The sequence below is a fragment of the Drosophila gunungcola genome, unplaced genomic scaffold (assembly GCF_025200985.1).
Source record: "Drosophila gunungcola strain Sukarami unplaced genomic scaffold, Dgunungcola_SK_2 000055F, whole genome shotgun sequence".
Lineage (NCBI taxonomy): Eukaryota > Metazoa > Arthropoda > Insecta > Diptera > Drosophilidae > Drosophila > Drosophila gunungcola.
In genome coordinates, this window is record NW_026453219.1 from 421,362 (window position 1) to 438,627 (window position 17,266).

The window sequence follows — 17,266 nt, forward strand, 5'->3', positions numbered from 1 at the left end:
AAAAAAAACAAACAACAAAATGAACACAAAAAAAAAGGAAAGGAAAAAATTGACCAGGACATGTGTGGAAGGAATGGCAAATCCTTCTGCACCAACGATGGAAACTGAAGTGTGGTAGGCAGACCGCCGGCTACACCAACGAAGGAAGCATATGAGTGCGGAAGGCAGTCCGCCCTCTGCACCGTCGTGGGAGACACCTGCTCCTGCTGAGCAAAGGGACGCACCAACATTACAAGAGGCCCTCGAATTGTGTCCCAACGATGGACCTCGCCCCCTCACAATAGCTGAGTACAGGGCACGACAGGAGTCCAGCAAACCCATCCACAAAAGAAAAAGGAGTGGAAAAAGGGTAAAACTCCTTCAACAGCGACGATTATTGAAGGACTACAAGAAAATAGCAACAACCCCACAGGAGAAGGAAACGCATGACCTAAACATCAAAGAACTGGACAGAATACTTTGTAACCGAGCAAAGTAACGCAACAAGGGCTGCATTTATGCCAATGCCTAAGTTGCTTTTAATTTAAACTTCTAAACCCGAGCCGATGCGCGAAAGCGCTGCTCGAAAAATACTAACCACTGTTAGGCTATATACTAACAACATATAACTGATATTGGTTTATATAGAGCAAAATATTGTAAATCAGTTATATGAATATTAACACAAATTTTTTTTCTTCCAATTTTCAATATTAATAAAATAAAATTTATGCGATTATGCCACAAGATTTAATCAACCAGATTTGAATAACTAAATTCCTACATTTTTGTTTTATGACACTTTTTTTTTTCTCTGCGTGCTCCTCAGACTTTAAAAGCTAGACAGAAATATTTACGTATATTCACATAAAATCTTGTCATATGAATGAATAACAATAGAATAGATAAATTCTCTCATATTAATTATAATAATACCGATATATTAGAAGTGAATCTACCCAAAATGGGAATCGTAGACGTTAAGTCAGTGGACTCCACTGCTAACGTTATTAATAAAGTAGAATCAAACAATATTGACCTATATTGGGTACATTTACTCTTAATAATAATCATTGTCATCTTGAGTGCAAGTTTTATTACCAAAATATACAAATTGCACAATAAATGTTTAAAGAAGAAATATTTAAGTAGAGCACACGATCTAGATAAGATATAAAAAAAAAGAGAAGAAAATGTTCCTTTTCAAAAGATTAGAGTGTTCAATTTAATACCCTTATATATATATAAAAAAAAAAAATTTTTTTTAAATTATTTTTGCTTAAATTATGGCATTTAACACGATAGAATTGGATAGATGTCTTGAGGAAATAACTACTAAAGATCCAGAATTTAGAATGCGTGCATTAAATATTCTCCATTGCCATAAAAACTTCATTACAATCACTGAGTTCGAATATATTTATATGGAAAAGTACAATTTGGAATTTAGCCTTTTGTTTGCTTACAATAAAAAAACAAAGGGTTTAATCCTAAATACTTTGCCATACGTCTCAGTAAAAGAGATCGTGGATTACCATTCTATACTCGGTGAAACCACGGTCCTCATGGTAAAATTACATAGATAATATTGCCATGGAATGGAACGATTTGTATGCGAAATTGAACAAAATAAAAACAGAGTTCGATAAATCTTACAAATCCCTTAATCAAAACAGACCGATTCAAGGGAGCACAATAAAAAACACGCAGAAATACTAGTAAATTGTTTTAACGAGGCGCGCATATTAATACATGGGCAACGGGGAAAATTAAATGACGACCATTGGTCAAGGGTATCAAGATTTTTGCAAAGGCTCAGAGAAAACCTAATATTGATAAAAGAAAAATTCAATTTGGATATCTCTGTACCTACCATTCTTAATACCGCAATAACAGTTGAAACCGATGAAGAATCAACATTGGAAGAGTCAACTGGTTTAGATCAAACGGAGCAAGAAAATTTTAACGCGGAAATTAAGGAAGAAGATTTAAATAATCTTACTATCCCAGCCGTTTTATTATCAAACGCAGATAATAAAACAGATTCAGAATCAGACTCAAGCGCAAACATAACTAAGAACAATAATTTCGAAATGGCGCAAACTAATATCGACTTCATTAACACTGCATCAAAGCTTATACCAGTTTTCGATGGTAAAGCAGAAAACTTAACCAGTTTCGAGGCGAACACGAAAGTCTAGCCGTCTCTATAATAAAGACAAAACTAAAGGGCGTAGCAAGAAATCTAATTGGAAACGAAACAACGGTAGGTGAAGTAATTGCCAAGTTAAAAAGCAACGTCAAAGGCGAAACTGTAGAGGTATTGTCAGCAAAGCTAATGAACCTACAGCAACGAAATAAAACTGCTAATCAATATACATCAGAAATTGAGCAGATGACGAAGGCTTTAGAAAGTGCATAACACTAGAACTAGCAAGAAGTTATTCCACACAGCACGCAGTAAAAGCAATGACTAAAAACTGCACAATTGATAAGGTAAAACTTATCATGCAAGCCGGCAACTTCAACACAATGAACGAAGCAGTTTCAAAATTCGTAAACAGTTGCACAGAAGCAACTGGACAACCAAATTCGGTCCTCTACTACAACAATTATACACAGCGCGGCGGAAACCGCGGACGTGGAAGTTATAGAGGTAATTTTCGTCGTCGTGGTAACAATTATGGTTACTACAACAATATCAACCAAAACAATGGTCGCGGCAACTACAGAGGAAACTCAAGGGGCCGTGGCAACTTCGAGCGGAGGCTACAATAACAACAATACAAGCAATGTAAGAGTAGCCAATGACACCTCGGGAAACTCCGAAACCCCTTTAAATGTTCAACAGTAGAAAAAGTAACGGTCCATACTATTAATCTCAGTCAGAATATATTCGTCTCATTCACCCATGTGACTACTGGAAAAGAACTTGTCTTTTTGGTAGACACAGGTGCCGAAATCTCTATAGTAAAAGAAAATTAAGATATATTTCAAACGTACAAAATAATAACATAATAGATATACGGGGAATAAGCCAGGAAATTACTAAATCCAAAGGCTTAACATCAATTGAAATACAGACTACCAAGTACATAATTCCACACGATTTTCATATCGTAAACTTACACTTAGCCGTCCCTTGTGATGGCATTTTAGGAATTGATTTTATTAAAAAATACAACTGTCAATTAGATTTTCAGCCATCTGAAGATTGGCTTATAATAAGACCAAACAATTTAAAATTTCCAATTTATGTTCCAATAGAATACAGTTCTGGCAATAACTCAATTCTTCTGCTAGCAAGATCACAAGTCATTAGAAAAATAAAATTAAATTCAAAAGAGGACAGTGTATTAATTCCAACTCAAGAAATTGAGCAAGGAATTTATATAGCAAGTACAATAGCTACAACACAAAATGCCTTCATAAGACTACTGAGTACAACAAGCGAAGATAAAGTGGTCAGTGCAGACAATTTAAAATTTGAATCACTATTGAACTATGAAGTAGTTGAAGGAAACAAAGAAAATAGAGAAAAGTCTGTATTATCCCAATTGTCAGAAAATTTTCCCCCACAATTCAAATCCCAACTCACAAATTTATGTAAAAAATATAATGACATATTCGGATTAGAATCCGAACCAATTAGCACAAATAATTTCTACAAACAAGAACTGAGATTGAAAGATGATGAACCCGTTTACATAAAAAACTATAGAAGCCCACATGGTCAGGTGAACGAAATTCAAAAGCAAGTCGGAAAACTGATCACCGACGGTGATAGTCGAACCATCAGTATCGGAATACAATAGCCCATTATTGCTCGTCCCCTAAAAAATCAGCTTCCAGGTTCCGAAGAAAAAAAGTGGCGATTAGTAATTGACTATCGTCAGATTAATACAAAATTATTGTCCGATAAATTTCCACTCCCTAGAATTGATGATATTTTAGACCAACTAGGTCGAGCAAAATACTTTTCATGTCTTGATTTAATGTCAGGATTTCATCAAATATAACTTGAAAAAAGCTCAAGGGACATAACTTCCTTTTCAACGAGCAATGGCTCGTATCGATTCACACGATTACATTTTGGCTTAAAAATAGCGCCAAATTCATTTCAGAGAATGATGACTATTGCATTCTCTGGACTTGAACCTTCACAAGCATTCCTTTATATGGATGACTTAATAGTTATAGGTTGTTCCGAAAAACATATGCTTAAAAACTTAACAGACGTTTTTGAGAAATGTAGGAAATACAACCTAAAGTTACATCCACAAAAATGTTCATTCTTTATGCATGAGGTGACTTTTCTAGGTCATAAGTGCACAGATAAAGGAATACTTCCAGATGACAAGAAATATGACGTCATACTGAATTATCCAGTCCCACACGATGCAGACAGCGCAAGACGTTTTGTAGCATTCTGCAATTACTACAGAAGATTCATAAAAAATTTCGCCGATTATTCACGGCACATAACACGATTATGTAAAAAGAATGTTCCTTTTGAATGGACATCTGAATGCCAAAACGCATTCGAATATTTAAAAACAAAACTTATGGAACCTACTTTGCTACAATATCCAGATTTTAGTAAAGAATTTTGTATAATTACTGATGCAAGTAAGCAAGCATGTGGAGCGGTTTTAACTCAAAACCATAACGGACTCCAACTCCCCATTGCATATGCATCAAGAGCTTTTACCAAGGGAGAAAGTAATAATTGTACTACCGAGCAGGAACTAGCTGCAATACATTGGGCAATATTACATTTTCGACCACACATTTATGGCAAACATTTCATTATCAAAACCGATCACAGACCGTTAACATACTTGTTCTCAATGACTAACCCAAGTTCCAAACTGACACGTATGAGGCTAGAATTAGAAGAATATAACTTCACAGTTGAATATTTAAAGGGAAAAGACAATTACGTAGCTGATGCGTTATCAAGAATAACCATCAAAGAACTACAAAGTATAACCGGAAATATACATAAAGTCACTACAAGAAATCAAAGTAGACAGAAATCCTGCGCAGGAGAAAAAGAAATAGACTTGCCTAGGCAATCTATGGAAAAAGCTTCAAAGCCCAACGTATACGGAGTCATAAACAATGACGAAGTACGTAAAGTAGTGACCTTGCATGTAAAAAATATGCTATGTTTATTTAAACATGGAAAAAAAGTTACTGCAAGATATGATGTTAGCGATTTATATACCAATGGAGCCCTTGACTTAGGTCAGTTTTTCCAAAGGCTTGAGAAGCAAGCCGGTATACATCAAATCAGCCAACTCAAAGTGGCACCGTGGGAAAATATCTTTGAATACGTTTCAATAGATAATTTCAAGGAAATGGGCAATAAAACATTAAAATCATTGAGAGTAGCGCTACTCAACCCGGTGACCCTAGTAAATTCTGAAAAAGAAAAAGAAGCAATTATGTCTACATACCATGATGAACCAATTCAAGGAGGTCATACTGGCATTTCTAAAACCTTGGCCAAGGTCAAAAGACATTACTTTTGGAAAGGAATGACTCGATATATTACAGAGTACGTACGAAAATGTCTAAAATGTCAAAAAGCGAAAATAATCACGCATACGAAGACCCCATTAACAATTACGGAAACACCGCAAACAGCTTTTGACAGGGTAATCGTGGACACGATCGGTCCACTACCTAAGTCTGAACAAGGGAATGAATACGCAGTTACTTTAATCTGCGATTTAACAAAATACCTTGTAGCAATACCAATTCAAAATAATAGTGCAAAAACAATAGCAAAAGCTATATTCGAAGATTTTATTCTGAAGTACGGTCCAATGAAGACGTTCATTACGGACATGGGAACGGAATATAAAAATTCAATAATTGAAGATTTATGTAAAATTTAAATATCAAAAACATAAATTCTACTGCACACCATCACCAGATTGTCGGAACAGTGGAGCGAAGCCACAGAACACTTAACGAGTTCATACGCTCATACATCTCAGTTGATAAAACAGATTGGGATGTATGGCTACAATACTTCGTATACTGCTTTAACACAACACCCTCTATGGCACATAATTATTGTCCATATGAACTAGTTTTTGGGAAAACTCCAAACTTATCAAAACATTTCAATAGCATAGATAGAATAGAACCATTATATAATATAGAAGATTATGCTAAGGAATCTAAATTTAGATTAGAACAGGCATATAAAAGAACCAGAATAATGCTAGAAGCTAATAAACAAAAACAAAAAGATAGATACGACAAAAATAGTTTAGACTTTGAATTAAAAATAGGAGACCAGGTTTTATTAAAAAATGAAACTGGCCATAAGCTAGACTTTAAATATTCAGGACCATATATAGTAAAGAAGATAGAATCCAATAATAATATAACTATTTTAAATGCGAAAAATAAAACACAGACAGTTCATAAAGATAGATTAAAAATTTTTATAGAATAGATTTTGTAGGATAACCATTCATAAGAAAAAAAAAAAATAAATAAAATAACAAAAAATTTTCTCTTCAAAAAAAAAAAAAAAGCAAAAAAAAAAAAAACAAAAAAAAATTTTTTTTACCTTACTATAATAAAAATATAGGAATACAAATATACAATACATTTTATAATAAATAATAAGAAATAGTCGCATAAATTTTCAAAGTTTCAACTTCACTAAGTTTTCCAATATTTACTATATTAAACAAAAAAAAAATAATAATAATAACAAAAAAAAGAGTTTTATTAATTTGCTAATTTTTATAAACATATATATATATATACCTAACACAATAACTAACAAAATAACTCCATATATTACGTTATTTTTTCAAAAGGAGGGAGATGTAGTATGCTCATATATTGGGTACACACTGTACCGCTTATATCACTATAACATTGTAGCATTTGTTTATGTCCGAATATTCCCAGCACTTCAAGTGCAAAGCAATTCGACCCACACAACAATGTTATGCACATCCTAAATGCTGAGTCGGCATGTCTGCATGCGCGGCCGACCATTCGGTTACTATGTGAGCATAACGCCGCCTAAATACACTTACGTATACATTAACATATATATTGAGATACATAAGCGTTGGCCGCGGCGCTGCTCGTGCAGCTATATGAATTGTAAGCCAAGCCAACATTAGTCTTAAGTGAGCATTCGAGAAATGAGTCCCGATCTAAACGGACGATATAATAAAGAACAATATATCTTATAACATTACAGTACATTCTTTTCTTGTGGTTATAAAACAAAGTCTAACATACATACACCCAACTTTACATTATATTCTCCATCAACCGGTTATTAGAGAGGATAGTCTTACAACTAAACTTCGGGTGGTGTTTGACGCATCGTCAAAAACAAAAAATGGAAAAAGTCTTAATGATATTCAATTGAGGGGAACACACATTCAGAAGACTATATTGGAAAAATTATCTAATGGATAAATTGGAAATATGTTATAACAGCTGATGTTAAAAAATCAAGACTACTTGCGAATATTGTGGATGAGAAAATCAAATAAACAAGAAGGAAAGCAAACTTCGGCAAGCCGAAGTTCATATACCCTTGCAGCTATTGCATTAATTAAATACTTTTGAAAACATTTAAATTATGATTTACTTGAGTATGTGCTAAAAAAAAAACATTGAAACTATGATGATTTGCAGCTCAATTATTAGATAGTTATTTTTATATATTTTTATTATTTCTATGGGAGCTATATGCTATAGACGTCCGCTTTTGATAAAATGTATACCATAATTCTGAAATAATTAAACATTGCTATATGTCGAAGAACTAAACAAAAAATTAAAAAACAGCAAAGTTATAATTTTTTTTCATTTATTTTTCCGATTGTTCCTATGGGAGCTATATGCTATAGTCGTCCGATTTTAATGAAATTTAAAACGTAAATCGGAAATATTTTACCATTACTATATGTCGAAGAACTAAATAAAAAATTAAAAAACAGCAAAGTTATAATTTTTTTTCATTTATTTTTCCGATTGTTCCTATGGGAGTTTTATGCTATAGTCGTCCGATCCGGCTCGTTCCGACTTATATACTACCTGCAATAGAAAGACAACTTTTGGGAAAGTTTCATGCAGATAGCTTTAAAACTGAGAGACTAGTTTGCATATAAACGGACGGACAGACGGACAGACGGACAGACGGACGGACAGACGGACGGACAGACGGACATGGCTAGATCGACTCTACTAGTGATGCTGATCAAGAATATATATACTTTATAGGGTCGGAAACGTCTCCTTCACTGCGTTGCAAACTTCTGACTGAAATTATAATACCCTCTGCAAGGGTATAAACATAAAGGAATTTAAGCTAAAATCGGTAACACATGGAACTGCATCTGCCCCTTTTTTATCAACGAGAACTCTACTAGAAATTGGAATTGGAAAGAATAAAAGAAATAATTCAGAATGATTTTTACATCGAAGATTTAATGACAGGTGCCGAAGAAATTGAAAGCTGTATTAATGTTCAGAATAAAATATCAAAAAGAGCTGGGAAAATATGGTTTACATTTGGGCGGTTTCACGATGGTTTGGGTTTGGGTGGCAAACCATCGTGAAATTCTAGCATCGTTACCAGAAACTTCAATAGAGAAGATGTTTGAAGTAAACAATGAAGAGACAGTGAAGATACTGGGATTGATTTGGAAACCCCAAAGTGATGAGTTGGGGTTTAAAATCAATATGACAGAAGAAAGGATTATAACAAAAAGAGGAGCTCTATCGACCTTAGCAAGAATTTTTGATCCAATGGAATGGTTGGCACCATCGACAATCATAGCAAAATTATTTATCCAAAGTCTGTGGATATCTGAAGTTGGATGCGATAAAGTGCTGGATGAATAAATTGCTTGCGAATGGATAAATTTTAATGCAAAATTAAGAGCAATATAAATAGAGGATCGGAAAATGAACCTATAGAAATACATTGGTTTGCAGACGCTTCGGAGCTAGCATATGCATCAGTAGTAGCAAGCAAAACAAAAGTTTTTCAACTGTGTGCCGCACACCTGCAAGCAAAATTGTGGAATTTAGTTACTGCGACCATGGCAACGAAAACTGACGTCTATGCTTGGAGTGATTCAACAATTGCGTTAAGTTGGATAAAAAATTGCAGAAATATAGACAGGTTCATACGATCAAAAGTAGAACAAATAAAGCAGTTGGCACCAATGACTGCATGGAGACACATGGGTCAAGGAATTTCCTGCTGATTTAGGAACGAGAGGCATACTATTGGATAAGCTTAGAAACTCTGAACTTTGGTGGAAAGGACCGATGTGGCTTATTAAAGAAAATAAAGACTGGCCCTTGGAAGAAGAATATACAGCACTACAAAATTTTGAGCACGGTAAAACAGGAAAATGTTCTGCATGATATGGAAAATAAATTAAGCAATATGGAAAATTGATTAAAGTTAATGGCTTATGTACTAAGATTCATAAATCGATGTAAAAAAGAAATCGTGTCAGGATCGAATAATTTAACAGTAGAAGAATTGGAACGTGCAGAAATTAAAATTTTCAAGCTACATCAGCTTAAAGAATTTCCCGAAGAAGTCGAAAAATTGAAAGGGAAAAAGGAGATAGACTCCAAGTGTATATTAGAACCCTTACACCCTTTTATGGATAGGAATGGAATTTTAAGAGTCGTAGGCAGACTACAATTTTCGGAGCTAAATTTTAATCAAAAACTTCCAATTATAATAAACAAGTCACATTTGGCTAAGCTGTTAATTGAAAAACACATTTAAGCACGATGCGCGGAGGAAATCGAATAAAAGAAGCACGGATCCGAAGAAAATTCTGAATAATGGGTTTAAAAAATACAATTAAAACCGTCGTACATCATTGTGTACGGTGCACCAGATTTCGACAGCAAAGTGCACAGCAATTAATGGGACAGAACAAAAAGTTACTACATCACAACCGTTTACGCATTCAACGACGTAAGCCTATTAATATTAGAGTTTTCAAAGGAAGAGGAAAAAAATCGTACAAAGGATACATCGCCGTTTTTGTATGTATGAGTACAAAGGCCGTTCACTTAGAAGCAGTAAGTGATCTTACTACCGAAACTTTTATGACAGCCCTCAAAAGATTTGGAAAAGAAAAGGACGATGCAGACATATATATTCTGACAATGGTAAAGAAAATTCAATATGGAACTCATAGAAGCTATTAAACGAAACAGTATAAGTCCGACCCTAGCGAATGAATGCATACAATGGCATTTTATTTCCCCGGCAAAGAGGAACTTAGGAAGCTGGAGTGAAATTAGTAAAGTATCATTTAAAACGAGTCATAGATGATAACACACTTACTTATGAAGAAATGAGCACATAATTAGCAGAAATTGGAGCTATATTGAATTCCAGACCATTGTATCCGATTGACAATGGAAACAATCTTGAAGAGATTTTGACGCGAATGCATTTTTTAATTGGCAGACCAACACTTGATATACAGGAAGATACAACAGAAAAATATGTATCACCTCTTGATCGATGGAACTGTTAACAAAAATGAAGACTCATTTCTGGCAGAAATGGAAGGACGAATATCTCGCTTCAGAACAACCAAAATGGGAAGGTGAAAAAATTAATTTGGAGGAAGGGCAAGTGGTACCTTTAACGCTGCCTCACAATGCTGATCCTCAAGTTGTGCGCCGACCAGTAGTCGAGCAGAACTGTAGCAAGCTCGGTACTAGCTGGCCGGCTTTTACTATCACGTTTCTTTTGACGATATTGGCATGCTTCAACAAAATAGCACTATCACTTACTGACCTGCATATCTTATTCACAATTACCTTCTGTAGTTTTTTGATCAATATGTAGCACTATAACTCAATATTGGCTGCTTCGCCGGTACTAAACACTTTTTACAAGTTACAAGTAGCGTTAAATTTTTATTCAATTTCAAAACTGCGCTCGCAGCGTAGACGTGTGTACTGTTTTACAATTTAAAATGAAGTGAACGAAAATTCTGGCACGCGCTGCTGTCTGCACTAAGCGAGGTTGCTAAACTTCAAATAACGGAATCCTTCTAGGTTTTTGTTCTCGTTTCTGGCTCCTACGCGCTTTTGCTGACTCGCGAGAGAGATCGCGCTATGCGACTCCGTCAACACGAGAGAGCGATGCGACTAGCTGACGCTCGTCTGCCTGCTTAACGCAACGTTGCCAAATTTCCATGGAATTTTCCTAAACTTCTTTCGCTTTTTCTCTGCCTACGCACGCAACTGTTCTGAGAGAAAGAGAGAGCGCTATTCGATCATGTCAGCGATATACACTACTTGTGGCTTGAGGAGTATACGGGCAAAATATATTCCGCTAAATTCTTTTAAATTTATTTTCCTATAAATTCTGGCCCCCACAACCACAGTTAACTCAGCCAGAGTAACATCTCGCCGAGGGGTTAACTGAAAAAGGGCACTGAGAATCATATCTCAAAAATATCACGTCCTTATGTTCTTTAAATGATATACGCCTGTTGATTTCTTGGCTTCATTCTCTAACTCATAATAAGTCAGGCTAATCTTCTTTGTAACGGATGCTTTTATGAAAACAGGGGCTAACTTGCTATTGAACTTTTTCCCAGCATTGCTTTGAGCGAATACAGTGTCTCCAACTTTCAGATGTACCGATCGACTCCGCAAATTATATACCCTAGCATTTGCTGAATGAGATTCCGAGATTTTCTTTTTAGCCTGTTGGCGCGCTATTTGCAACATGTCGGCAGATTTTAATGCCACATCGTCGGTCAATGCACTTAAATTCCTAAGCAACTCATAGTCCCGCCCGTTGATTATCATATTCTGTCCAAAACAAAGAAAACACGGAGAAAATCCTGTACTCCTATGTACGCTTGATCTTAGCGAAGCGCTTATCGCGTCGATGTTTGAATCCCAACTCGTATGGTCAGTGCCTACGTATGCTCTAGTTGCTGCTAAAACGGATCTATTTACTCACTCACTCGCGTTGGCTTGTGTCGAATAGATAGCTATACAAACGTGTTTTACACCAAATCGATTAAGAAATGCTCTAAAATATCCTGATTTAAACTGAGAGCCGTTATCTGTCAGTATGGATTCTGGCGCTCCGAAAATACAAAATACGTGTTTTTCCAGATATTCACAAATTCTCTCGGAATTAAATTTCCATAGCGACTGCAAGAAATGAAACTTTGTATTATGATCAAGGACTATTAGTAGACCTATATTTCCTTTCTTGGACCTCGGATATGGACCAAGAAGATACATATAAAGCTTCTGAAAAGGTCGATGACAATTTACTGGTCTGCCCATGGGTGGTCTAAGAACTCGGTGTGGGCTCTTTGTTGACTTGCAAACGGAACATTCTGACACACAATTGCGTATTTGCGTTACCATTCCTGGCCAGAATAGATACCGTCTGATCTTATAGATCATCTTGCTCATGCCGATATGTGCAGCATCGGGTGCGTTATGTGCTCGGGCTAAAACTTCGCCTACAAGGTCCTCATCTTGCAACAAATTTCCCTTGGCTGGTTCGGTCCTTTTATACACAAAATCATCCACGACCCTGAGATCAGGAAGGAGTGATTGGTTACTTTAAATTTGTTTCCTTAGTTCATTATACTGTTCTGACTGAAACTCCTTCGAAGCCAGATCAATCACAGGTCCTCCATCATTTATCTGAGAAATTAAAATTTCACCGCGACGCGACAATGCGTCCGCAACCACATTTTGACATCCACTGCGATGCTTGATCGTGAACGAGAAACCCTGCAGACGAATCGACCATCTCGCTAAACGTCCTGTCAGGTCTTTCTGTTTCATCAGCCATTGCAGTGCTGAGTGATCAGTAATCACACAAAAATCTTGTCCTTCGATATACGCTCTGAACTTGCTAATGCCCTTAATAACTGCTAAGCACTCTAATTCACTGACTGAGTAATTTCGCTGCGGCTTCGTTAGCTTTTCCGACATGTATGCTAAAGGCAATTCGACGCCATCTTCGTTTTCTTGAGCTAAAACGCAACCTAGACCGCAAGAACTTTGTTTTTCTTCAACAGGTCTGTCAAAGGAACTGCAATCGTGGCATAGTTATCCACAAAACGCCTGTACCAGCCCGCTAAACCTAGAAATCTACGTAGCTGTTTGACAGTGGTTGGCTTTGGGAATTGTTCAATCGCGCTTACTTTGCCTGGGTCAACTTTCAGTTCTCCATGTCCTATGACAAATCCTAGATATTTATTTTTCGTCATACAGAAATTCCTCAGCCTGTAAACCTTCCTTGGATCCATCAAACTTTATGTGCCAGCTCTAAATAATATTCGGCACCTTATCTGGCTGAATCGAAGATATTGACCTCTCGACACGCTGAGTATTCAGATGAACATCCTGATACACAGTTCCTGCAGAATTTACTTCCGCTGGTCGTCCTTGATTATCGGTCATCCTCCTATTCGGAGTTTGAACTGAACTGCCAATCTGTAGACTCGCTATTTGTGTTCTAATTAGCTCAGACAGCTCATGTCTAAAGCTTTGCTGCTGCGCTTGCATAGCAGTGCGAACAACTCTCTCTATATCCTCCAAATTTTCCGCTCTAGAAACATCTACCACTGAGTCTGTGTCTAAACTTCGCTCATGGCGATCCTCTAGCTGGTTTCGGTTCGACCTAAGTGTCATTCCAGCACGTGGTGCTGTACCTCTCTGATGTCCTGCATTTCTACCTCTTCTACCGCCTGCTCTACCTCTACCTGCGTTTCTGCGGCCGGTAAAATATTGTTTGCCGCATTAACTTCTCCTGTCCTTCTATCAGCAGCTGACAATTCTGCTAACAGGTTGTTGTTTGACAAAGATAATTGTTGCATCCACTCGACTCAAGCACATAATCTCTGATACACTGGTGGTGGAATGTATGACCACATGGCGTAGATGCTGTTAAATCGTTCACGATCAATGGTTGTGTACAAATTGTACAGGATGTTATCTCAGCGTCCACTGCGAGTGACAAATCGAGATTACTGTGACGTACAGACATTTTCGACAAAATTTTTAAAAATTGACTACAAAAATATTGATTTACTCTGGTCCGTGTTTGTTTTTACAGCTGCTTGCTTGTAACATAAAATACTCATAATTATATCTTGATCACTTGTCAAAATTAAATCAATTAAATCAAAATTCCTCTCAAATGGCGTTTCCTACACTGGTCAGAGATCGAAGTCTCTCCAATACTCTGCATTTCCTAGCATAGACTATCAGCTTTTGAAACGAGTCTAACGAAAAGTTGCTGAAAACGAGGTATGAAGTAACGGTTGGACTGGTCGACTATTCCGTAAGAACTCGAAATACAATCGCGATTCCTAGAGACCTAGTTCTCTTTACCTTAATTAACAAAAAATTTCTGATTCATGTTAATTCCGATTTCTGCAGATTGCGCTGGTTCCTAGATTTGTGTGGTCGTCCCATTCCGTAAGCTCTCGGACTGTGGCCGTATCTCCAAACAACAAATTTATAGTATGCCTCCAACAACTGAGAAATGAAACTAAGCTTAAGCTGAATCTACCCAAAAAAAATTAACAAAAATAGTAAAGCAATACCGTGAAGCAAAAGCTTCTCCTAGCGTCCTGCACTTTGAAATACATAGACTTCTCGGTGGTTTCGGTTCTTAGGGTTTCTGTACTTGGAAATGGAATTCCCCAAATACTTTTCGACTAACATTAAGCTTCTGGTTGCCCCATGTTTAAGCGCCCTTTTTTTATATTTGTTTAGTGTACAGCGCGCCGCGCGTTACCGCGCCGTTATTATTTAGACAGCACTAGATGTTCGGAAAATATTCCATCAAGTGTATAGAAGAGTCGAAGTCGTGCACTTCTAGCATTGCTCGGTACTAAACTCGCCGGATGGGGGATGGTTCTCTCCTAGTCCTCTATATGATAACACTGTCACACAAAACAAAAAAAGTTTTAAGTGCACTAAGCGGTAATCTAACAGGTTCCAAACAAATAGGGATGTAAACAGACATTTTGATAAGCGGACGGACGATGAACACTAAGTAGATCAAGATTAATCAAGAGTTCGGTGTAGCTAGGTGATATTCACTCCCCGTTCTGTACCCTCCCTACCCTGATAACACGTGAGAAATTTGGCGGTTATCCCTTATTTGATTTTATTTATAAATTCACAAACTTAATTCATGAAACAGCAGCATCGTACTTCAAACACGGACTTATGTGGTCCAAATTAATCAAACATATTCAATTCTAAATCCAAATCATTATTATCAAACAAAATATTGACGTACACGCGTCCGATGCGTTTCATTCTATAAGCTTATTAACTATCAGTTATTAACGGCATGTTTTTCCTTAACATTATCATTATTATTATAATATAAAGTAAATTATATATATATATATATTTAATATATATATCAATATATATATATATATATATATATATATATATATATATATATATACGTTCAAGCCTATCCGATTAAACGACACACAATCAAATCCCAAAAAAATATTATATTCACAAAGGCAATATAAGGTTTTCGTTCACTTACGTACATATCCGTTGACGCAGTTTCGTTGGGCCCATCGAAGATGCTGTAGCAACCTACATTATGTAAAGTTATCAGGAAAAGTTATCAGTGGGCTGAACTTGTGTGTGATTTGCACGGCTGGGGTTTATAACATAATTATATCGTATAAACGGATTATAATATAACGGCTATGATCAAATATCTAAAATACAAGAGTTATTAAAAAAATCTAAACTATATTTACAAAAGAAAAGAAAAACTCGACTGTTCGTCACATTTTTAAATTCACAACATCTTCCAGCAATCCTTAGTCCGGTGACTGCTCGAAGAAAAGATCCGGTGACGTAAACGATCGATGTGGGCACAAAGCTCATTTCTCTGCTTATCTGGACTTGCATACATACATACAAGTGCAAGTTCGAAAAGCATAGTTTTGCGTATATTGTTGTTGTCAGTGATGCTGACCAAATCAAAAAAGTTATTGATTTTAATTTAATCTAGTATATAAGCTCGGCTTAAAGCCTTTGCAATGTTATCAACTTCTTTTGCGTAAGCAGATTTTCCGTTTTGCTTTAAGTTTATTAATTTTGCTTCAATAACTTGTACTGTTTCACCTGTTATATTTTTTTCTCACATATTAATAATAATAATTGAGAGCGTGAATAAACCGTAGTACTTTTTAAATTTTGTAAGCATAGTTTTCTAAAACTATTTAGTTGTAACTCATTGTTTTGTTTTTGTTTTAATTCAATTTATATTTCATTGTGTTTTCTGTGTAGAAATAATTTTTTTTTAATTTTATATGTATAATTGTATAACTTTATATAAATATATATATGTTGCAGCATTGTTATTATTTTCCGACATTGTAATAGCGCAGCGAGTTTCGATTTCACACGCACGAAATCCTTAACGCAACTACCAGCGTCATCCCATCATCTTTCTGTGCTCACAACCGAACCACACTCGGCGACAGCGACACAACGCTGTCGCCCCGCTAAAACGGTTCTTCTTAAGCGACAGCACGCAGACAACCAAACACAGCACCGTTAGAGGCTGATGCAATATTTCTATATTGATGAAATTAGTCTTCTGGAATTTTCCCGAGACTGTATACCCATACACTCATACCAACATCCACAAACTCTTAGTGTGCGCCGACACGGCCATCCTGACACGACCTCGTGCAATTTTGCCAAAAATGCTTTGTTACCATCACCTAATAAAAGTTTATTCAAATATAACTTTTAATTTTTAATCTAAATCTATTATTTCCATTACAAATAACATCTTCCTATTGATACAGTTCATTTTTACATTATCATTAAACATTCAGGTTTCTCATAATATTATCTAATGCGCCACACGCCATGATCAAAACAATTGTTTTGCACTTGTGCTTACATTATTATTACAGATTTTAATATTAACACTTAAAAACAACTGTACTGTCTCTTTCAACAGTTTATTTTTCATTATTTCAGAACTGTCTCTTTCAACAGTGTCTTTTTCAACTATTTCATTACTGTCTCTTTCAACAGTTTCTGATTCAACTTTTTTATTACTGTCTCTTTCAACAGTTTATTTGTACATTAACTCTTAAAAACTACTGTACTGTCTCTTTCAACAGTTTTTTTTTTACATTATTTCAGTACTGTCTCTTTCAACAGTGTCTTTTTCAACTATTTCATTACTGTC

The 17,266-nt window shown here is 35.9% G+C and overlaps 1 protein-coding gene across 1 annotated transcript in view; it reads right to left on the reverse strand.

Moving 5' to 3' along the window:
• The window catches only part of LOC128264063 (aminopeptidase N), a 264,954-nt gene that overhangs the window by 184,241 nt on the left and 63,447 nt on the right, over positions 1–17,266 (reverse strand). The window lies entirely within an intron of this gene.